Source organism: Neomonachus schauinslandi, chromosome 10, assembly GCF_002201575.2.
Source record: "Neomonachus schauinslandi chromosome 10, ASM220157v2, whole genome shotgun sequence".
In the NCBI taxonomy this organism is placed as follows: domain Eukaryota; kingdom Metazoa; phylum Chordata; class Mammalia; order Carnivora; family Phocidae; genus Neomonachus; species Neomonachus schauinslandi.
Window position 1 is genome coordinate 103,768,335 of NC_058412.1, and position 16,058 is coordinate 103,784,392.

Below are 16,058 nucleotides of genomic sequence, written 5' to 3' on the forward strand. Positions count from 1 at the left end.
CAGCACTCCCAGTCCTGCCTCCAGATCGGGGCTCCTCTCTGCCCTTTGTGCTTCTAAAACCACCAGCCGCTCCCAGTACACGCGCGCCCGCGACTCCGCCACTTGGGGTTTCCGCCACTTGGGGTTTCCACCCCTGGGGGTTGCAGTTCACTGGCACGACCCCGGCGCACCGGGTTTCCGTCTCGGAGGCTGCAGTTTGCGTGTGCGTGACCGTCGCTCCGGTTTCTGTCCAGGGGGCTGCGGTTCGCGACCACACCGGTCTGGTTTTCCACCCCCGGGGCTGCCCTAAAGTCCTTTCCGACGCTACCAGTCTGCGAGTCTGTGCCCGTCCGCAGTGTGCGAGGCTGTCACTCACCGGCGGTGTAGGATCCCCACGTCCAGGCACCCTCCCACCTCCGTTTATCCTCCGATATCTGCCCGCAAGATCACGGCTCTCCGCTTAGTACCTCAAAACCAACCGCCTGCGATATTCTGTTTGTAGAGATTCAGATCTTCTTACATCTCAGGCTGGTTTCGTGGATGCTCAGAGTGGTCTGGTAGTTATCCAGCTCAATTCCGGGGACCAGTTGAAATAGGGTCCCCTACTCCTCCGCCATCTTTCCCCTCCCTCCTGAAATTCTGAATTTCTAACAAGTTCCCAGGTGCTATCTATGTAGCTGATAAAGCACCATACTTTCATTCCCAAGGATTCCAACCAAAATCACTTAGGTTCTTTAGCAGTTGCTGCTGAAAACATTCCTAGTGGACACAGAGGGCAAAGCCAACCTCTGCCCATTAGCTCCTCCATTTGCACACCGTGACTGGTAGCATGACCATGACTGACCAACTGGGAATCCAGGACCTAAGAATCTGTCCCTTCCCAAAAGATACTAGCTATTATGGGAGCAAGGGGGCAGAAGGCAAGGGTTCTGTGGTCTTATGAATTTGGAAGATGCTGGGGTAAAAACCTAAAACATTTCTCTATTACTCGATTTTGCATGCATAATCACTACTAAGCTAGTACATGCTTTAATTTTTAAAGTATTGTTAATTACAGACTTGATAACAAAATACTTTCTTTTTAAGAAATTAAAATCCAGGGAATATCACTGGATTAATGTGGCATGGAACACATTTTCTGAAATGCTGTGTTATTTAGATCATGAATTAGTAGAAAACACGAAGGCCAAGAAAATGCAGTCTGTGTGGTACTCAACTGTTTAAGAACCACGGAGCTTGGGGTTAAGTAATCTAGATTCAAATTACTCACTGTGTTGCACACATCATATACTGTGTGATGGACAAGGCACTTACACTCTGGGAGCTGAATTCCTCACCCATAAGAGAGGAAAAGAACACCTGCCCACATCACCCAACTATGGTAAAAATAATATGTGCTCACACTTCTCAAAATGACACTGCTTGCATTTGGAAGAGAGCTGAAACTTTTTCAAGATCTATTTAGAACTACACAAATACATCAGGGAGGAGAATAACTCACATGCAGTCTAAAGATAACACCTAGGAGAAACTCTTGGCTTTCTGAACCTCTTGGGGGAACCATTCACCTCCTTCTGCTCTTAAGTGTACATACAGAAAAGCTTCATGTATTTAGATGCACTTGAAAGCCAAAAGCTCTGAGTTTGAGGACAGCTTGTGGGTACCACTTGGCAAGGGTGGGTGAGCTACTCAGCTGGTCTCCCCACAAGGTGTCCACCCCCTCACGTGGCCATCACTTTCCAACGTCTGCAGATTCAGACTTGAGAGGGTAGTCTGCCCAGAATTCAGAAGACTTTGAAGAACTGATTCATGGTGAAAAAGCCAAGATGCAGAAGGATTTTTTTAATGCCAAAATATTAATATATAATGAGAAAAATTGTAATAACTCCATCAAGTGGATGACAGGCTTTCACCAGCGACTATTTGCTTAGACACCATGACACACGTGCAACTATTCTCCTGGGGGTAATACTGATGATTCTCTGTCCATTTTTGCCTGCTTCCATTTTCTATACTTCTGTCGTTGACTTTCCTCCCTTCTAACTTATTCATCTTTGAATAAACTTTATATGGAATCATGCATTTGTTCTAAATATGTTCACCTGGTTCTTTCAGTGTCACAATATACTATAGAGGGCACAAACATCATGTAGACATGGTCATGTCTTGTCCATAGGTTAAAAGAAAAAAAAAATATGTAGAAGGGATGTATGTGAATAATAGCAAGTTGAAACAGAGGTCACTAAAACCGTGTGAAAAGCACACGAATCATTTCTGGTTTAGGGACCACACTAGGCAGAATAATAACTCCCTAAAGATGCCCTTCCTAGTGCCCAGACCTGTGACTATGTTGTGCTACATGGCAAAGGAGAATTAAAATTGCAGATGGTATTAAGATTGCTAATCTCCTAGGACGCCTGGGTGGCTCATTCGGTTAAGCGTCTGCCTTTGGCTCAGGTCATGATCCCAGGGTCCTGGGATTGAGTCCTGCATCGGGCTCCTTGCTCAGCAAGGAGTCTGCTTCTCCCTCTGCCTGCCTGCCACTCACCCTGCTTGTGCTCGGACAAATGAAATCTTAGGGGGGGGGAAAAAAAAAAAACCTGCTCATCCGCTGACCTTAAAACAAAGATGATCATGGATCCTCCAGGGGGACAGAATGTCATCACAAAGGTCCTTCAAAGGGGAAGAAAGAGGCAGAGGAGTAATAAGCAGGAAAGGACATTGCAAGAAAGACCCCACAGGCCACTGATGGTTTTGAAGATGGAAGGGACCACATGCCAAGGTGGCCTCTAGAAACTTCAAAAGGCAACAAGGAAGCAGATCATCCCCTAGAGCCTTCAGATAGGAATGCATCCCTGTCAACACCTTGGTTTTAGCCCAGTGAAACCCATTTTGGATTTCTGACCTCCAGACCTATAATAAATCAGTGTTGTTTTAAGCCACTAACTGTTGTAATTTTCTACAATAGCAATGAGAAATTAATATAGGGGATCAGAGCAAAAGTTATGAAGGAAGCAACCTTAAGTTGGGCCTTAAGGAATTTAAAAGACTGATTGATTTAAGAGAGAGAGAAAGAGAATGCAAGCAGGGGGAGAGGCAGAGGGAGAGAGAGAATCCTCAAGCCAACTCCCCACTAAGTGCAGATCCCAAAACAGGACTCGATCCCAGGACCCTGAGATCATGACCTGAGCTGAAATCAAGAGTCGGACGCTTAACTAAGGCTCAGGCGCCCCAGAGCCTTAAGAAATGTGAAGACACAGCTATGATACTCAAATTTAAAATAAATATATAGCTCTTAATGTTCGGAAGGATTCACTAGGTCCGATTTAAGTTTTTCATCCAATGAGACAAAAAACAAAAATAACACAAACTCTTTAGTTAACAAAGAACCAGATACTCCTCTGAGAACTTCAAGGGATTACCACATTTATGCCTAATCTTACAAACTATCTCTTTCTCCCACCCATATCAACAAACTATTCAAGTTAACATGGTGTATGAAAAGGTTTCCAAATTTGGTATTAGTCTCAAAGTCAAGAGGATTTAGATGGCTTGAGAGAGAGAAAAATGTAAACGCGCATCCCCTAAAGAATTGCCAGTGTTCAGGTTAACACCATTCTATGTGAGTTTTAATCATTGTGTATGTGTGTGTATATATACCTACATGCAGATGTTCTGTGTATGTGATTAAATGTAACATATATTGTGTGTATATTATGTGTATATACTACATATGGACACAGTAACAGATAGACATAGATATGTAAGATATATCATATAGGCATTCATCTTATATTCATAATTAACACAGCTAACAGGTGACTGATACAATGAGAAACATCATCCACAACACTGCAGTTTTCAGTGTTAAAAGAATCCCTGCACTGATCCAATTTGACTCCACAGATAAATACCGTGGTGCTGGAAACCAGTGCTTCATACAATGAAGGAATGTATTATGAGTTTTTTTAATGGGCTTCTTTTAAGGAATGAATAAAAAATGTTTTCATAGAATTTCTGTCAAGAGGGAATGGAAGCTGCATTCACAACATGCTTCCCAGTTTACATAAGCCCACAGAACTCAGACCACAGGGCAATGTCTGGGAGGGGCAATCCAAATACGTTAAGGCCTGAGCATCTGCATCCTCAGCAACTGCAGGAGGCCCAGGCTGTGGTATTCTACCATAATCACTCCACTCTGCAGTTTCAGATGACAAGCTGCCCCAAGCCCCTTTGGAAGTAGAAAAACAAGCTTCCGTAAATATCAAAGGTACTTATGCTTAGAACACACTATATGCAAGCAACTGGTTAATCCAGTACCATTAGGGAGACAGTCAACTAAACAACTCAATTCAACTAAGTAACTTCCCGGGAGATTTAGAAAAAGAAATGTGTCCAAGTGGGAGCATGGGCCACAAGTTATAGCTGTTTGAAAGGCCTCAGTTCCCACCCTATGGGAGGGGATGCACAAGAGTTCTTTTCCATCTGCCCTTGAAGGCGGCTGTGTTATTACTCAAAAAGGTTTTACACCATGCCTACAAGGTCTTAAGTGCCCCAGTATACATGCAAATGTTCTTAAATTTCCTGCTGACCTGTAACCCCACAAAGTACTTCAAAACATTTAGCATAGGCTCTGAGTGACATGACAATTAAGCTACACAGAGTCTGGTTTTGGAGCTATTTCTCAAACAAGCTTTGCAGGCCCTTAACCTGGGACCTGGAGAATTTAAAGGGTGGGGGTGGTTTCCATCAACTAGGACAGGAACAGAGTTTCATATTTACACTGGCTTCTCATTAAAATCTAGAGTTTTCTTCAATTATCAACATAGGCAACAAACCACAATAGTCTTAAGCAGACTTTGTGATTCTGTCACCAATAGAACAGATATTGGCATATCACATTATGGTTGTTTCAAGTGTCTTGAAATCCTGTGTACTCTCATCACTGCCTTGAAATTACAGTAGCTAATAGGCCGACTCTGAAGTATTATTTTATTCATTAAAAATGAATACCTATTATAATATCACAATCCACAGCTATAGTGCAATAGAACTGATTTTTGGTCATCCTAGTTTATTTTATTTTATGCATTAATCATAAGAATTATTCTGTCAAGGATCTACAGGCTTCCCCAAATGCCAAATGGGTTCATGACACAACCATATTAAGACTTCCCTGAGCTAGAACAACCAGTCAATTCACCCAATCAATTTCAAATTCAGGCAAACTGAATGGGATCCTATATGAAAAGACAAGGCAATTAGAAGTATTTTCCTTTTTAACCCATGTATTCACTCATGCAGCAGATACTAGATACCTTCAAAAATCCCATGGCAGATGATGTGGAAGATACAAAGATAGGGAAGGTAACACTGTCCTCAAGGAGCCCAAAGCCTCGCAGAAAAGAAATGACACAGATCAGACAACTTTTTCTACAAGGGTATTGACTGTTGAATTAAAGAACATTTGCAACTGAACTTTGCTGAGAGTGTTTAGCCTGAGGTGACTTGAGGGGAGATTTTTCTTTAGAAAACTAATCTGGGAGAGCAGTCTGTACAGTGGGCTGGAGGGAGGTTGACATGATCAAGGGGAGGACTATCCTAACTCCAACAAGAGATACCATGGGCCTGATGGAGTAAAGTGGCAAGAGAGAAAATGGAATGGTGATTCAGGGCACAGGGCTATCAATGTTGCCTTGAGCACATGGCTTCATCTGAAAAGCCCAAAGAATTTAGTTGTCAGTAACAAGGAAATGTTTAGCCAGACTAACTTAATATACATTACATATTATCATGCAATTACTTATGTACTGTATTATGCATATATATATATATGCATATTGGACCATGCTATTTATTTTTTAAGATTTTATTTATTTGACAGAGAGAGAGATAGCAAGAGCAGGAACACAAGCAGGGGGAGTGGGAGAGGGAGAAGCAGATTCCCCACTGAGCAGGGAGCCCGATGCAGGGCTCGATCCCAGGACCCTGGAATCATGACCTGAGCTGAAGGCAGATGCTTAATGACTGAGCCACCCAGGCGCCCCTGGACCATGCTATTTAAAATAGTGTTTTCAACAGCTCTGTAACATGGGAAAATGTTTTCTCATGTTAAGTGAAAAAGTACCATACAAAATTATATAAATTTAGGAGTATATGCAGATTATCACAAAAATGTCTTCAATTCTTTCTCCCTCCCTATATCCATGCTTGTGTTGTTCCCAGTGTGTGTCATGACAAATTAACAAAACTAAGTAACTTAAAACAACAGAAATTTATTCTCTCATAGTTCTGGAGGTCAGAAGTCTGAAATCAAGGTGTGGGCAGGGCCACATTTCCTACAGAGGCTCTAGGAAATATTCCATTTCTTGTCAATCCGCACTTCTGTTGGTTGAGGCATCCATTGGCTTGAGGCCCCATCACCCCAATCTCTGCCTCTGTCTTTACATCACCTTCTCTCCCCGGGGGGCTGGGGGGGGGGATGTCTCTCGAAAACTTTGTCTCTCTCTTATAAAGATGCATGTGATTGTATTCAGAGCCCATGTGGATAAAAATCCCAGATAAACACGTCCTCTCAAAATCCTTAATTTAATCATACATTTTGCATTCTGCTACATAAGGGTAACATTCACAATTTTCAGGGATTTAACATGGACTTCTGGGGTCGTTTCATGGCTAAACACAAGGCCCTTTGTCATGTGATTCTGTGGCTCCTCCCATCAAGAGGTGGAGTCAGTTGCTTCATCCCTAAATCTAAACTGACCCTGGGACTTGCTTTGGCCAAGAGAACACAGCAGAAATGATCTTGTGCCAATTCCTAGCCTAGATCTCCAGAGACCTTACCCACTTTCAGTCTCTCTGCCAATAACAAGGAAATGTTTGGCTAGACTTAATTTGCATTATGTATCAGCAGGCCAAAAAACTTGCCTCACCATGTGGACAGACCTGGGCTAGCCCTCTGGATGATGAGAGGCATGTGGTCTAGCCATGCATCCTCAGCTTCCAGCTGGCAAACGCCCAGAGTTCTGAGGGAGGCCATCCTTGACCAGACGGCTACAGGATAACAAACACATCAGCTGAGGCAGACACAAGAGCAAGGCCAGTGGAGATCAATCAAACCACATCCACTTACTCAGAACAGCCCAGTGCACTGAGACTCAGGAATAATAAATGCTTAATGTTTTAATCTACTGACAAGGACACCACAGTGCAGTTTCTGTTTTGAAAGAAAGAGAACCATGACCACTTATTGTCAGAATTTGAGCCCTGCAATACTAAGTGCTTGTTATTTGGTAAATTCAAAAGGGAGCTTCATTTAAAGAACATGTTTAAACTTTTTTTTTTTTTTAAAGATTTTATTTATTTGACAGAGAGAGACACAGAGAGAGCAGTAACACAAGCAGGGGGAGTGGGAGAGGGAGAAACAGGCTTCCAGTGGAGCAGGGAGCCCGATGTGGGGCTCGATCCCAGTACCCTGGGATCAGGACCTGAGCCGAAGGCAGACGCTTAACAACTGAGCCACCCAGGCGCCCCAATGTTTAAACTTTTCAACAAAACAACAACATAAGAGTTTAACTTTACCTAAACACTCATTTTACTGACCAAGGAAATACAGCTGAGTCCTGAATAGACTGACAAACCTATTTTCTAACAAGGCCATAAGAGGCTTCAGTCGTGTGCAGACTGAAATCACACCAGGTATGCGGCTGATATTACCGATTTTTTTTTCTCTTTAGGAGTTCAGAAAGAAGATCAGCTGATTTTCACCTTCAAAATTCAGTTGCCAAACACAACTAATCTCAGTTGGATCCGTAATTCTGATACAAGCTAGTCGTCAGGTTAAAATTTTTCCATGACTAAATCTGTGTCCTTCCTAGCAGAACTGAACTGATTTAGAGTTCAAGTTTCTCAAAAATATTTTGGAAATGTCATTATGTTCTCTGTGACATTATATGGCATTCTTTTATAGCTTTTTAATTGAATTCCATTTGTAATGGGAAATGAAACCTAACTCTCTTGAGGGGCTTCTGGAAGATGTGGGAAAGAAGGAGAAATGATTTAGGACTTAGAGGCAGGGATGTTGCAGAATACTATCCCTGAGAGTTGAAGTCAGCACTTCAAGATTAGGGGTCACAGAGAGGGGCAAGACATCACTGCTCACAAAGGACAACTCCTCTCTCAGAGACAACAATGAACTGACCATTCAAAGCCAGCATTTGGCTAAAACAGCCTCTGAATACCCAGCACAGAGACGTCCAAGTCCTTAATAATGTAAAATAACACTGAATGAAGGCTCATCATTTTCTACACACAGCTCTTACGTTTTACATAAATAAGCTCAACTAAGCTGCACAACAACTTAAAATGGGAATCATTCCCATTTTACAGGTAAGAAAGCTGAGGCACAAAGTAACTACCATAAATTCACACAGCTAAGAAGTGGCAGAGCTGGGATTTGAACCCACGTAGTCTGGTTCTAAAGCATCCTCTTAACAACGGTCTTATTATCTTTCCTTCATGTCCATGTTCTGAAAAACCAAACTTCCAGATAAACTCTAAGAGTTTAACAAAACAAAGACAATGAAGACACAATTTTTTTTTTTAAGATTTTATTTATGGGCGCCTGGGTGGCTCAGTTGGTTAAGCGACTGCCTTCGGCTCAGGTCATGATCCTGGAGTCACAGGATCGAGTCCCGCATCGGGCTCCCTGCTCGGCAGGAGTCTGCTTCTCCCTCTGACCCTCCCCCCTCTCATGCTCTCTCTCTCTCATTCTCTCTCTCAAATAAATAAATAAAATCTTTAAAAAAAAATTTTAAAAAAAAGATTTTATTTATTTATTTGACAGAGAGAGACACAGTAAGAGAGGGAACACAAGCAGAGGGAGAGGGAGAAGCAAGCTTCCCGCAGAGCAGGGAGCCCGATGCGGGGCTCGATCCCAGGACCCTGGGATCATGACCTGAGCTGAAGGTAGACGCTTAACGACTGAGCCACCCAGGCACCCCTAGAGACAGATTTTTTTAAAAAGGATGCAAAATGGCAAATTCAAACAATCTGAAGAGAAGTCACAAAGGGACCTTGAGAGGTAACATGCTCCAGTCCCATGTTGGCAAATGCTTGTCTAAACTGCTCCTTCACAAACAACAGGTCAGAGGCTGCATCACAATCATGTGAAATTTCCAAATGCATCTGACTACCACTGAGAATCACAAAATCACTGAGGAACCCCCACTGCAGTCATTCATTGACAGGAAGTCCTGCCTCTTTCTAGAAATTTCTTCTGGGTTAATTTGAGCAGTCGTATAGAACAGCTCAGCAGCATTCCCTTTAAGTAAAATCCTCCAAATTCATAATCCCACCAGTGTCCTGCTCTCTGGGCTCACCAACTCGATTTCTTTAACCTTTTCTTTCTAGAATTTCCATCCTGCTAATGATCTTGATTGTTGTTCTTTGAACCCCCTACAATTTTTCTAGGCCTCTTTTTAGGGTTGCCACAGAAAACATAAGACAGGTAAAACACAGGATGCTGCTGGTCTAAGGACCACACTTGGAGAACAAGTACTCTTAATTCCCCCAGTTAGGTAGAATATGGGAACAGAGCACCCCCAAGTCTATAAAAGCCCCAGCTAAACTGCACAACCTCAGAGGAGAACATGGATGGGAGTCTCATCCATGCACTATGAGCATTCAAGTCCCCTTCCCTTAACATTTCTAGGACACCAGAAAATGTCAGACTGAAGAAGATCCAGCCACTGTTCACCTTGGATTGGACTCCCCCAGATGGAATGAACCTCCTTAAGGTTCAAATGATTTATTGTCCGAGGCAAGCTTGTCAAGGAACCCATGGAGCCGTCCCTTTGTTTTCATCTGCCCCTAAGAGAAGCTGTCCCTAGCCCCCAAGGAAGAGCCTGGAGAGAGCTCCAGCCTAATTTCCCTCCTTAAATGCAGATCTCTTCATAATGACTATTTGTTTTATTCTCTGACCTTTCTCCAACCTATGAGCCCCGGTCAATCTCCAAGACCCAGGAGTCTGACCAGATAACTGTCCAGTCCCCCAGGCACAATATTTGGTAGAAGACCCTGAGGCAGATTGCTTTGATGCCTTAAATTAACAGTCTGTATCCTTTTCCATTTTCCTTAGCTCAGAACTCTGAATTCTGGCTCTGAAGCTGGACTTGGGACTTGTTCTGGCCAACAGAATGAAGCAGAAATGACGTGAGGACTCTGAGTCTAGCCCTTCAAGAGGGCTTTTGCTGCTTCTCCTGGAACCTTGCTCAGCCACAAGGAATGAGGCCAGGCTAACCAGACAGAGCATGAGAGACCATACTAAACAGAGGTAAGGCATCCCAACTGAAGTCCTATAAGGTTAGCCAGCCCCTAACTGACCCACTAGCTGACCACAAATGCAAGAGAAAGCCCAAAGGTGCCGAGCTCAAACTAGCTAAAATGCCCAGCTGGCCATGAATTTGTGACCAAAAACAATTTATTGTTATTAATAACAAGTTAATAAATTCGTTATTGTTATAAACCGAGGTTCCAGGGTGATGATTATGCAGCATTATCGTGGCCATGGGAAATGGGTAAAATGTCTGATAGTCTCGTCATGCCTCAGCTCTGATTCTAAGGATTTTGTCAAAATTCCTCCCTGCCTGGTTCCTACTAAGATTTGCTCTCTCGGGAAGGAGCTGTCCTCATTTTGGCCTCTTCAGGTTACGCCCTTGGCTTAAAGCCTCCCATTTCCTTTGGTACCCTGGGTATATAGTCATTGAATGTATCAGCTGATTCAACACACAACTATCTTGAACTGGACAATCTTATTCAGGGTTGGTCAGTACTAATCACAGTTCTTTCATTTCCATTTCTTTTATGCTTGACCAATTTTGTTTCCCATTCTGCTTTTGGCTTACTGGTTCTTCTTATGGAGTTTTGAGGACGCATGTGTGCATGTGCACTCATGTACACGTATGCATGCTGTTGGCATTATGCCATGAAAGAAATAAGAGAATGATTGACAGACTGATTCACCAATCCCTGCTTCTCAGACACCAAGAAACACAAAGGAGATGTACGAATGGGCAAGAGAAACCGGGAAGGGGGAAGAGAGGGAACAGTATTTACCCCACCCATAAAATTTTTACTTATATCAAAGAAATCAGAGAAGCCTTCCCCATTCAAGTGAATAGTTCTTTTGTAGTCAAATAAAACTAATTCCCCTGCAAATTTTTCCTACTTACTTTTCATTTACTATTTTGCTTCTATTTCAAAGAAAACTATGCCTAAACAGTTCTTCCACTGGTATTATCTTTCAATGCCATAACCTTAAGAAAAGAAAGGATATGCAGGAAGAAATGTAACTGATTCAATGGGTGTAATAAGATTTCTGTGACTCAAATAATTCAATTCTTCGCTACCACGGGGAAACACGGTAACAAAGTTCTGGTGCAAGCCACAGGCCATCAGAGCAGACAAGAAAAGTATAACACAAGTGGCTAGGGCTGTTGGACTGAACTCATGTGCTTGTCTCCCCTCCCTCCCTTTCTCCTTTCCCCCAGAGATTCTCCCAAGCGCCCCCCACCCCCAGTGAAAGCAAAGGAATAAAGAACACCACGGACTGATAACCAACGAGGAGCAAGTGTCCAGATTAAGGAGGATTAGAAGGTAGAGACAAAAAAGAAGGCAAAAGTGTGCTGAGATTAGAGCAGGGAAAGGTGCAGCCCAGAATACAGAGGGACAGGGTTGCAGTAGGCATGGTTTGGGGTTGGCTGAAGCAGAGGCTAAGAGGAAGAAATCAAGCTTAGACATAGCACAGAAGACTCAAAAATGGTTGCATTAAAAGCAAATGCTAAAAGGCTGAAGATACAAAGTTATTTATAACGAACTGGTAAAGCAGAGAGAAGGGAAGAGAAAAGTGGGCAGAAGGGAAACAACATGGTTAAGGAAATAAAGAGACATACTTAACACTCCATACTATGCCTCCATTAAAATCAAGTTTGTAGTGAAGATATAATGGCATGGGAAAATGATCATGATCTAAGGTGTGAAAAAAGAACAAAGGAAATGCTCTAATATTTGACAATATAAAAGTAAGAGGACTATTCAGACAAGTGGAAATGACAGAAAGTTCCAGGAAACAGATAGTGGAATCAAACACCACCACCTTACCTGGTGGGCAAGTCAAGAGACTTTCAAATGGTGGAGGAAAAAGAAACAGAGGTTCAAGAATGCTATATAAACTAACACAGGCCAGTAACAGAAGGAAGACACGCAGTAATGTAACTATTAAAAAAAAAAAATCAAGGTTGTCATTTATAGGAGTTAAATCCTTACTTATTAAGTCAACAGCTAATGTTCAAAAGTGACTAAATGCTGGAGGATGAGAATATAATTTAGGTTATAGCTATAACCAACATAAGATTTAAAAACAGACGGTTCCAGTGATTGCTTGCAAAGCACTGGGGGGTGGTGGTGGAGGAATCGATCTATTTTGTCTTTCTTCGCTGTTTTTATTTTTTTACATATGGATATATTACTCTTACGAAAAATGAAATTTAAACGTTCCACTCTCCCTACCGAATAATTCAACAGATGACCCAGTTATTAATCCAGAGGCACCAGGAGGGCACTTATTGAGGTAAGTCAGGAAGTCCCTCAGATATGACCTGTCTTTGAGCACCACCATTATAGCAAGGAAAACGGCATCAAGAGCCTCCTCAGTCACGAGGAACTGCCAACAATTGCATTTTCCTTTTATGCCCCAGGAAAATCACAGAGACAGGTATTGTGGGAGCAGCCACCCAGAAATGCGGTGTTGCCGGGAGACAGTGTCATTGTCGAAAGGCCTGGAATGGTTAAGACCAGATTTGGAAATCGAAGGCTGGGCTGCTTCCCAGCTCTCAGGCTCTGGGCTGAAGGACAACTATGCCTACACAGGAACGGACGACATCTTCCACAGTGCAAGCCCAGCAGCCTGTATTCACCAACCGGGCAGTCCCTCAGGCTGTCAATCCACAAGTACATCCATTTTCTGAAACCACCTCTATGGGCCATCAGGGCTTTTGCTTGTGGTGAAGTAACAGCAGAACATCTCCACAGTTGAATGTGAAAACAGTATAAGCTGGTGCTGTATCACAGACTAGGTCCATCCATCCTGCAACATCCGGACTACCTCCCTGCCCTGCCCAACCCCACACCGCCATGATTCCAGTGCTAGCTCCCACCTGGACCACTCCAGGAGCCTCCTCATGGCAGGGCAAGCTCATCATTTCCTTCTTCCCAAACCCCCAGCCCCTGCTTCCAGCCCCGCAACCAACCCAACTGTCTGAACCCACAATAGACTTCTACGTGGTTTTTCACAGAATCTTGCTCCCTTCAGGTTATTCCATTCCTTTCCTGATGATAAACTTTCTTTGGCTCATCATTGCACACCACAGTAGGTCCCCAAGAGTGTAAGGAGCAATACTAATGCCCCCATCAGTTATTAAAAAAAAAAAAAAAAAAAAAAGCTAAAAAAGAGAAGAAAAGGATTCCATGGAAAAACAATTTGCAAAACACTACATACCATAACTCCCCTGGGGAGATTCGCAATTTACATTAAAATACCTTGGGTTCTGGGAATCCCATGGTAAAGAAAAGCATCTCACTTGTTCAATTCAGCGTTTCACTTATGCACAAAACAATTATTAACATCACTTGGAATTCCTCTTCTGTTGAGCAAATTTTGGCAACACTATGGGTCTGTGATCTCAGGAGCTATGGGTGTGGTGTGGTGCTTCTCAAACCTGAGTGTGCGTAAGGACCCCCTGGAAGGCTTGTGAAGAAACCCAGATTGTTGAGGTTTACCCCAAAGATTCTGAGGCATGTAAACCAGTGGAGGCACCAGATTCAGCATGATGCTCCTGACCCCTTAACAATATCACGAGTGACAAATTTCTCCAGGAAAAATCCAAACTCCTTAGCACTATATTCCAGTTCCTTCTTATTTTAGTCAAGACCCTTTTCACCCATTACTTCCCTTTCCTTATCATATGCTGTAGCCCAAAGAAGTCTTCTTTGTCCTATATCCTAATCGTCCTTACCTGACTCCATGACCTCCCTCTGTTCAAACACTTCTGTCTTCAAGGTCTAGAACAAATAGATGCTTGGCGGGCTTGGCTTGACCTTCTTTACATAGTTTAGAACATCCTGTCCTGATCTGTCATTGCTTATTTGCATTGCTTAGCTTCTACTGTAGTCTAGAAGCTGTAGGAAGGCATAGTCTCTGTCTGACTTATGTTTATAGATAATATCTGGCAGAATGCTTTGTAGACTGTCAGGGCTCAAAAAGCACTTGATAAGTAGATGAATGCATGGCTAGCAAAAGCAGCTGATCTGAATTAGGGGAAACCCTTATTAACCCCAAATGGCAAGATGGGTGGGCAAACCCGCTCTGGTTAAATGAACTCTGCTAAATTCAGTGAAAATCCACTAAGCATCTCTTAGTTAGGGCTTAGAAATTACGCTGCCCCAAATGGTTTTGTAGGTTTATTGCACAACAGGGGCAGCTACACACGGTGGCCCAGGTTAGAAATATGAGAAAATGATCCCAAAACACACAGAGGCAATAAAGGCTATGGGTTGTGTGTGTGTGTATGTACACGTGTACATACAGGTCATTCAAATACACACACACATCTTGATCTGTGGGTGTATATACCATATAAAGTCATGAACTAAGACAGACATCTCCCAGTGCATAAATTATACTCCAATAAATAAAACACAGTGAAGAAAAGTGAGGAAAAATAAAGTATAGAAGACAGAAAAGACCATATTTTAAAGTTCTTATTTTGTCTTTTTTCATCTATTCTCTCAAGACCTGTGGGAGACTGACCCATTGTTCCATAATCTGTATATTTGTGACACACTAATAATATCAGCAAGTGTTTATTTAGGGTAGTAACTAGAGGCAAAATGATCACATAGGTATCATGATGGCATATGGGGGGTAATACATTACCAGAGCAATCTGTACGCTGGTGGGTAAATAAAGTATCTCAGTTGTCCTTTCCCATGAAAGAACTTAGTTTCTTCCGGGCCAAGTTTTATCCAAAATCATATCACCTAAGCCACCTTTGGAGGAAACCGCATTCAGTGGTTGATCTCATCAGACATTGCTGGTTTCCATAGAAACTCCTGGAGAATGCTCCTGCTTGTCTGGACTAAGTGCCTCTTCCATCAATTCAAAATGGGTCCAGGAAAGCCCTGCCTTGGCGCCTGCCATCTCCCAGCTCTGCTCTGTTGCAGAAGAACAGAAGAGCACTTAAGTCAGCATCTGCTATCCTTATCAGAAGAGCCGTCTCCATTACGGACACACAAAATGAAAGATTAAACACTGCCTTGTCCAATTAGCCTTGGTCTAAATAGGTTGTTCCCTGCAGGAGTCTCGTAAAAAATGTTCCCGAGGTTCATACTTGAAAAAAAAAAAAAATTAAACCAAAAGCAAAACCAAAAGGAAAAAGCCTGGATACTACAAAAGGAACCCTGTGTCCTATCAATTTATATCATTACATAATTACCAACAGACTTTGAGGGTAATGGCTTTATGCTGGAAGGTTATTCTTTCTTGCTGTGGGAAAGGGAGGGGAGGAGCAGCAAGAATTTTCGGCCTTGGACGGGAGGTCATTTAAACATTTAGTTTTTTCTAGCGTACCTGCTCAGATAACCAGGTTCTCTGGTGCAAACATCAAGATATCAAGAGACAAAATTAATCTGTCGTTGGGGCGCCTGGGTGGCTCAGTCGTTAAGCATCTGCCTTCGGCTCAGGTCATGATCCCAGGGTCCTGGGATGGAGCCCCACATCAGGCTCCCTGCTCCGCGGGGAGCCTGCTTCTCCCTCTCCCACTCCCCCTGCTTGTGTTCCCTCTCTCGCTGTGTCTCTCTGTCAAATAAATAAAATCTTTAAAAAAAAAAAATTAATCTGTCATGTAAGAAGTCAGGAAAGATGTTACTCTTTGGGAAGGGATAGTGACTGGGAGAGGTCATGAAGGGGGGGGGTGCTCCTGGGATATTGGAGTATCTTATTTCTGCAGTAGGTTACCTGGGTG